Source organism: Ascaphus truei, unplaced genomic scaffold (assembly GCF_040206685.1).
Source record: "Ascaphus truei isolate aAscTru1 unplaced genomic scaffold, aAscTru1.hap1 HAP1_SCAFFOLD_393, whole genome shotgun sequence".
Taxonomy (NCBI): Eukaryota; Metazoa; Chordata; class Amphibia; order Anura; family Ascaphidae; genus Ascaphus; species Ascaphus truei.
In genome coordinates, this window is record NW_027456723.1 from 241,111 (window position 1) to 249,349 (window position 8,239).

Below are 8,239 nucleotides of genomic sequence, written 5' to 3' on the forward strand. Positions count from 1 at the left end.
GTTGCCTCTACTGTACCTCCCCTGTTTTTGGGAAGCTCGGGCTTACCACGGCCAAAGCCCATCCTTCCACTCTCATTCTAGATATCTCTGTGACTTGAATGAGAGTGGATGGAGGAAGAGAACCCTCTGTCCCACTGGGATTGGAGCCCTTTCTCCAGTTTATTTTTGTCTCCTCCCGAAGATGCTTGAGAACAGCAATCCTCAGTCGCTCGAGGAGGACTTTTTCCACGTAAAGTCTTATCGCGTGCGCGGTCTTGATATTTCTGTTGCGTCGGGCACTCCTCTTTTTGTAGACAAAGTGTATGGCAACAGTTGTAGAGCAGTTAGGACTAGCCCTTAGAGTTTTCTGCTTTTGAAGTGGTCTTTCTGCAGCTTCTCCACACCACGGAGTCGCCAGTTCAGCTAAGGATTCTTCTGGCTTTGATTCTGCACTCCTACCTCTGGTTGTTGCCTGTTGGGCAGCTGTAGGTTTGGCTAGTGCTTTCTTTGGTGGCTCAAACTTCATAATTTTGTTTTGAAGTTGCGTGGAGTCCCCAACTCTCACTGTACAATTGTCCTTACGGGCATTAGTTACTGTGGGATACTGGTGCTTGGGCAAAGCCAATACCTTTTTCCGTATTGGAGGAATCTGTATCAGAGTCTCCTTCATATTCTGGAGCTCTGTAATTTTTGTCGTCAAGGTTGCCGCTGCGTCTGTTTTCTCCTTGGTGTACTGACTCAGGGGAATGGAACAGTCTCTCTATCTCTCCAGCTCTTGCTCCAGTTTCTGAGCCTTCTCACGCTCTCTCTCATACAGAGTCACCTGGTATCGAAGCTCTGCTTCCAACGATGCTCTGAAGACATGCAGCGTGGTCGTTAGCTCCTCATACTGCTCTGTGGGGACGTACTGGGTATTCAGACGCTCCTGCAGCGCTTGTACCTCTTTAGCAGCCTGCAGTTTTTCTTCCTGTAGCGTTTGCTGCTTCTCCTCAGCACACCGGAGGTGTGTACGCAGACCTTGCAGTTGGTTCTGCAGTCGGTGCTCTGCGTCAAACTTTTCCTTGACTTCTTCTTTTAACTGAACATTTTCTTCTTTCAGTTTTAAGTTTTCTCTTTTTAATCTTGAACTTTCTCCCTTTTCAGTCTCTGTTTTCTTCAGGGCCTCTTTGCAGTCCTCCTTCCATTTACGCACATCTGCTTTGAGAATGACAATCTCCTGGCGTGAGACTTCCTTCTCTAGGTTTATGATCTGAAGCTCCTTCTGAGAGACTTTGAGATCTGTTTCAAGATTACCAATTGTTTCTTTAGCAATGTCCAGCTCCTCAGTGAAACTGTGTAGTTCCTTTCTGGAAACTTCCAGGTCTGTGCGGCAGCTGTTGGTCTCATGATGTGAGGCATCCAGTGCTCTGCGGAGTGTCTGAACCTCTTTCTGAGATACGTCCACCTCTATCCGGACACTGTTGCCCTCCTGTTGTCAGGCATTCAGCTCTATGCGAAGAGTGTGAATCTCTTGCTGGAAGACTGTCATCTGCTTCAGTGCCTCCTCATACTTCCGCTTTAGCGTAGCCACCATTTTATCAGATTGGCTCTGCTTTTCCTCCATGGTGGAAATAGTAGCCTTTGCAATATCTAGCTCCATCTTGATATCCTCCAATTCGGTCTTGGCCGCAGAGTAAATTGCGAGCACAGTCTTCTGTAGCTCAGCATTATTTTTTCTCTCCCTTTCCAATTCTTCACAGAGTAGATCACAGTCATGCCTGGCAGCTTGCAGTGCATCTTCAGGGCTGGTCAAGGGATCGTCACTCACTGGCTCCGACTCCGCATCCCTGGGATGGTTGGCCGAGGGTTCCTCAATGTTGGCACCGGAAAGAAACTTCATTGGGGTACACGACTTCTGCCTTGGGCCCTCTGGATATTCGGTTACCCGCGGGATGGATTCTCCATTTTCTCTAGGCTGCAGGGCAACTCGTCCCCCTTTTCCTCCACAGGATCTGTGGACGTGTCTGTTCCTTCCACGGTAAGTGAAGAACTGCTTATCTTTTTCTTTTTCTGCCTTTTTGATTTGGATGACACCGTCCCTTCAGGGATATTGGGGTCTCCATCTCCATTTGAAATTTTAGCAGCTTCATTATATACGCCAGGCTTTTCTTGCAGCTGCTTTAGCTGACAGAAATATTTGGTGATCCACTGCTCCCGCTCTGTCTCCTGCTGATCATATTCGTCATCAAAGGGAGCGGTCTTTTCTGTTCGTGCCGAGTTCAGGCACCCCCACCATTCTTGGGGTGTTTTGTGGGTGTGACTCGGTTCGGGTTCCCCGTAACAGATGTCTTCCTCTTTATTGGACTGGAAGGGCCACTCTTCCGTGGGGTATGTCCTCCATTTTTAGGCTATCAGGTGTAATTTTCTTTCTGACCTCAGGAGGTGCTATTGCAGCTGTTGCCACTGTATTTGCTAGAACCCCCAATTGTGGTAGTCCTACAGATGGGCATATTTTGCTTGTAGAGGTCGTAGCTCTCACAAGCATCTCTGTAGACTTTTCTTTCTTGGGTAATTTTTTTTTCAATATCAGCAGTGCTGTGCATGCGCATGCCTTTTCTTTTATCAGGTATACAAGATGTGCAGTTGCTAGGTAAACAAGTCTATTTGCTATACACCATTTACTTGCTAGGTGCATCCCTCCACTTCAGCAACAGAATTTGGTTTACTGCCTGAGTTCAGTAATTTTCAGTCTCATCTTTGGGTATTATGGCATTCACACTTCACACTTTGGGTGTCTGTTTTGCTCCCAAGATAATAGGAATACGTTTTTACTTGCAGAAAAAAAAAATTCTTTGCAGTGGACTCAACACTCAGCAATTGGCTTTGAAAAACCTTTTCCTTTATAGGGCAATTTTACACTTAGCATTTGTTTGCTAAAAATTCCCTTGCTTCAGCACAGTCTTGTATCAATTTTCACACTTTCCTGGATATACTCCATTCACACCTGGTAGCCCTATGCGGTGTGGCAACCTTAATTTGCAAAATCAGTACCACTCGTGGGTCACCATCTGTATTCACTGCTTCAGCGAAACTTTTGAAAACAACAAACACCTATCCCTTTTAAGGGCTGACTCACTTCTTGACCATGACTATGGCTGGAAGGCAAAACCCCTATTTCAATGACCATACTACACTTTGTGATAGGCAATTAAGGATTAGCTGTTTCAGCAGTCTCTCTCCTCTTGGGATTGGGGCAAAGAGTCCATCTGTGGTTTTGTAAGTTTCAGTGCAGTGTGGTTTCAGTGGTGTGTATCCCTTTAACTCTGATCTCTGCTGCATGAGGTTTTTTTTTTTCTCACACGGTTTGTAGGCAAAAAGCATAACAAAAAAATTTCACATAAAAATCTCCTGTCCTTTTTAACTTCAAAGACACCTCTTGTCCCACTTCGGACATCATATGTAGACGGACGTTCACAGAGGTACACAATTAAGAGACTTTATAATGTGAAATTATAATAGGCTTTATTGTGCCTTTTCCTTTTCATCAGGAAATTATCCAAACACAGGGGCGGGGGGGGGAACAAAGCTTCCATTCACTTGGGAGTATTTCTAGTGAAATCCTATGCAATTAGTTCACATCTCCATTAGTTAAGCATTTCTCCCAACCCAAAACACATAGCATGAAAATAAGCAGATATAAGCAGTCTCTTAATAATGAAAGTCTTATCTGTTTATCAGCTGTAGAGTAAGCTTCTCTGCTCTCCTGTAACCGCACCCGTGCGTGCACAGAAAATATCAGCATCCAGGTTTAGAAAACTTGTTTGGTGTCTTGCAATCAGCTATGCTGGGCAGAGCTCAAGACATGTGCTGTCTCCACAGGTCAGCTCTCATTCAGAGCTAAGGAGATTCACTTCCTGTCTCAAAGGCAGGCTTTTGTAAGCAATCTAATCAGGCAGGTGGTGTTTAGTAATTAACTGTAAGGAATCCGCTCCGCGGTTTACTGGTTGCCTTACCTTGCAGACTTGTGGAGTCCTGGAGCACCTCTCCTGATGTTTGCTGCAGCCTGGATTCACTCACCAAAGCAATACACACTCCCTCTGGTATCTATTGCAGCTGTGCAGCCTATCACTGCAACATAGACTTGCATTCACTCATTTGGAGCAGTACCTTCACACCCCCGCCGGGGATTGGCCCGCTGGCCTTTAAGTATTGCTTTCCCATAATGCTCCTGGCCGAGCATAGTCCTAACTGGATGTCATTACTGTTTTGCCACAAGCCCTCGCTTGATCTCCTATGCTGATACCAGGTTCCGCCCTGCGTCCTTCAGCTTCCTTCAAGCCGCTTGTTCCCCTATGCTGATACCAGGTTCCGCCCTGCGTCCTTCAGCTTCCTGCAAGCCACTTGTTCTCCTATGCTGATACCAGGTTCCGCCCTGCGTCCTTCAGCTCTCTTCAAGCCCGCTTGTTCTCCTATGCTGATACGGAGGTTCCGTCCTGCGTCCTTCAGCTTCCTGTTCTCCTGTGCTGAAGCAGAGGTTTCGTCCCTGCGTCCTTCAGCCTCCTGGATTCCTGCACAGAAGCGGAGGTTTCGTCCCTACGTCCTTCAGCTTCTTGGATTCCTGCACTGCAGCGGTGGTTTCCCTGTCTTTCTATAGCTTCCTGGTTCCTGGGGCCTACTCTTTCCCTAATCTAGAGAGGCAGTGTCCTGGTTCCTGCGCTGTTACAGAGGATTCCCCAGGCCGCTCAGGACTCTTGCGCTGTAGCACTGGTTCACCCGTGCAGCTAGCGGTGTGCTACGCTGGTCTGCTTACCATCTCCTGTGACCAGCACCATGGGCCATGGCCGTCGCTCGCGCAGAGCCCAACCCCGCGCTCCTAAGCTGAAGCGGGGTTCTTCTGACTACATGTTGCCAAACTCTTGCTTGAACAATGTTTATCCTGATATCTCCAGCCCTGACCCTGGCTTGTACAACGACGACGCTGTCTTCTCCTATCCTGATCCTGCGATGTACGACAACGAACTGCGCAATCCGGATCAGTCTGCGCGGTCTCAGGTCGGTGCTTTTACAACCCCACCTCAGCCTCGCGGTCCGACCCTGGTTTGTGGCGAGCAGAACCCTGACATTAACTACCAGCAGTTAACCCCCACACTGCTAGATTAAAGGCACATTACTGAACAGGGATAAGTCCCCTGTTACAAACCGTTTCCAAGCCAAGGCCAAAGGCTAATAAAGAAAACCTTGTGCTGACCCCAAAGGTTAAGGTTTTTAAAACACGCAAGCCTTATTATGTCAAGAAGAAATATGGTAATGTAAACTCAACGCAAAACAAATGTCAGCCAAGCCAACGAACCCGCAGACCACTTCTACCAATACACTTCGACGACTCTGCCGCCGCTCTCCCGGAAATCTACAGTCCATCTTCTCCACTACTCGTCCACAACGCTGCTGCCGCTCTCCCGGAAACCCACAGGCATCTTCGCCACTGCTCTTCGACGACGCTGCCGCCCCTGAAATCCACGGTTCACTTTCTCCATTACGCTTAAACGACTCTGCCGCTTCTCTCCCGGAAATACACAGGTCACCTCCTCCATCCTTCTTCGACGACGCTTCCGCTTCTCTCCATGGAATCCCCATCTCATCCTCCGTAGCACCCATCCACCAAGATGTCCACAGCACGCCATGCACAAGAACCAGCTCGTAAGACCGCATGCTTAATGGGTTAAGTGTGGATATCCCCGGGAACTCTACCGTGCTGGTAAAGATAGATCTGCTTTTAGAGACCATGCTAAATATGGATCAATGGATGCAGAAGATGGATCAACGGATGGAGAAGATGGATCGACGGATGGAGAAGATAGAGACTGACATAGCGGGGATACATAATTTGCTCGTGTTCATGCCCCTGCATCCCCGACGCCGGAGCAGGAGGGTAGCATGGATGTGATGAATGGGACCTTCGACCACCTTCCAACACCAAGCGCACCCCCTCCACCAGAAGAATTTGTGTTCATGTATGCCGTTGAGGAGGAGGATAACATGACAACCCCGTCAAGACCACGCAAGGAGACAACACAGCGACCAAGACAGGAAGAAAGCTTCCTCCCAGACAATCTACCCTCACCAGCCGCAACAAGCACACCCGCTCCGAGAAGAACACCCACTTCCAGAACCCAACCTACATATGCTTACATCGATACGGTGCCCGACATCATCCTGCGCGAGCTTGCCAAGCCACTCAGGGAGAAGTATAGGGTGATGAGTGCTGGTTTACCCCAGAAGTATGCCATGTTAATTTTCAAGCACCACGTGTCCTACTTGGTGTACTGCTGGTGGGCCAACAATGTCAACTACGAAGGAAATCGCGAAAAAAGGGCGCTTCCTGAAAATTTAAGAAGGACTATTGTGGAGGAATTGCGGTGCAATTTTTCAATTACAGATCCGTTAATGAAAATCGTTCGAGACTCCATTAATGGCATTTTGCGCCATACAAGGCATCGTCCCTGGAAGGACAATCTGGTGGGGATCGCATTTGCGTGACTGTTGTTTATTTTTTGTAAATGTTTTTGTAAATGTTTTTACTTTCTGTAGTTTAATAAAGGAGATGTTGCGTTTTTGAAATGTTATGAATAAAGATTTTTTTTTAATAACACCATACTGTTGTGCTGTACATGTTTTGACTTTCTGTACTTTAATAAAGGTGATGTTGCGTGTTTTAACTTGTATTAATAAAGAAATGTTTTTCCTTACTGTACACAGGACCTGCACAATTCCAGTCCCCGAGTGCCGCAAAAAGCCCCGGTTTTCAAGGTTATCCTTAAAACCGGGGCTGTTTACGGCCCTCGAGGACTGGAGTTGTGCAGGCCTGACTGACTGTAAATGTTTTGACTTTCTCTACATAAATATTTTCACTAGCAGTAAACCATACACCTGTTGATGTTTTGAATTGCTGTACACTTAAAATATTTTTACATTGTATTTGTAAATAAATTTTTTAGTACTTACTCCACCAATAAAAGAGAATGTTGATTTGTTTTAAATTGTTCCATTGTCTCCTTTTATACTGTAACAAAATACAGTGTTTCTAGAACATACTGTACAGTACTGTCCAGGCATACTGTACTGTATACTGTAGGCATGCTGTACATCACAAGAGTATTACAATACATGCTGTACGGATATAGAATACACATATGTACTGGAATGCATGTAGAATAAATGCATACTTTTTATTTTTTCAGGTTTATTATACAGTATACAGCATATAAAAAAATATTGTATGCGGTCTTTAAACAACAGCATATTGTTTCAGGTATTCTATCCTAATCAATAACAATGGCCACTAAACTGTAGACTCCGGTACTTGTTTTTTATTGAGATTCAGCAATGTGCAGGCATTGTAACACAAAGCGATATTATCCATCAAAATCCCTCCATTTGCCGTTTTCCGCATGAGATGACAAAGTTTTCTTTTCTGAGGTTTAAAAAAAAGTAAAAGTTTTAATGTAATGGTCAGTCAGTCCCCTAAAGAAGTTCCCACAGTCAGTCCCACCAATAATTTTCTCGGGGGGCGTCTCTTGTTCACATGCGCATGCGCCTACCGTCGATGTGATGACACGCATATGCGTTTCAAGAAGGTTCCAATGCCCATGCGCCTAGCTTTTCACTAATTGTGCAGTATCTACTGTAGAAGCTGCTCAGCCATTGATATTGCTTACAGGAGAATCGCATTGATATTTTCAAAATACAGAATAAAATACGGCAACATTACTCACCATAGACTTTCCCAATCAGCTGGCGCCGAGCCACTGCCAGTCCCGTATTCTTGATCATACACGTCGTTGCCAGGTGACAGCGGGACTACTACACCTGTAGTCAGCTGATGAGGCTGGAAATCGCTTAGGTACATGCAAGCTTGCTCGAAACTGCACGCGAAATCCGTCTCAGGCTGCAGGTATTCGGGCGGGGACAGACAGCAAGGGTTTTCAGTCACCAGGTTTTCACTGACGGTCGGACCATTATTGGAAGCCAGGTCTGGTGCTGGCACATTGCTTGCTTGCGACTGACGTTCCTTAGTTGGTTCTAACATGACCTTTCGCCTTTTGAAGTCTCCATGATCATAGACACGGGAAAAACCCGGTGATACACACAAATACCCTCCAATAACATCGGGATCAATACAAAAAAACATGGATCGCTACATAACTTTTTCCTTATTGCACGCTTCCACACATGAGCATCTGGCGAGAATTTGTAAAAGTCATAGTTTTCAATAAAATACTGA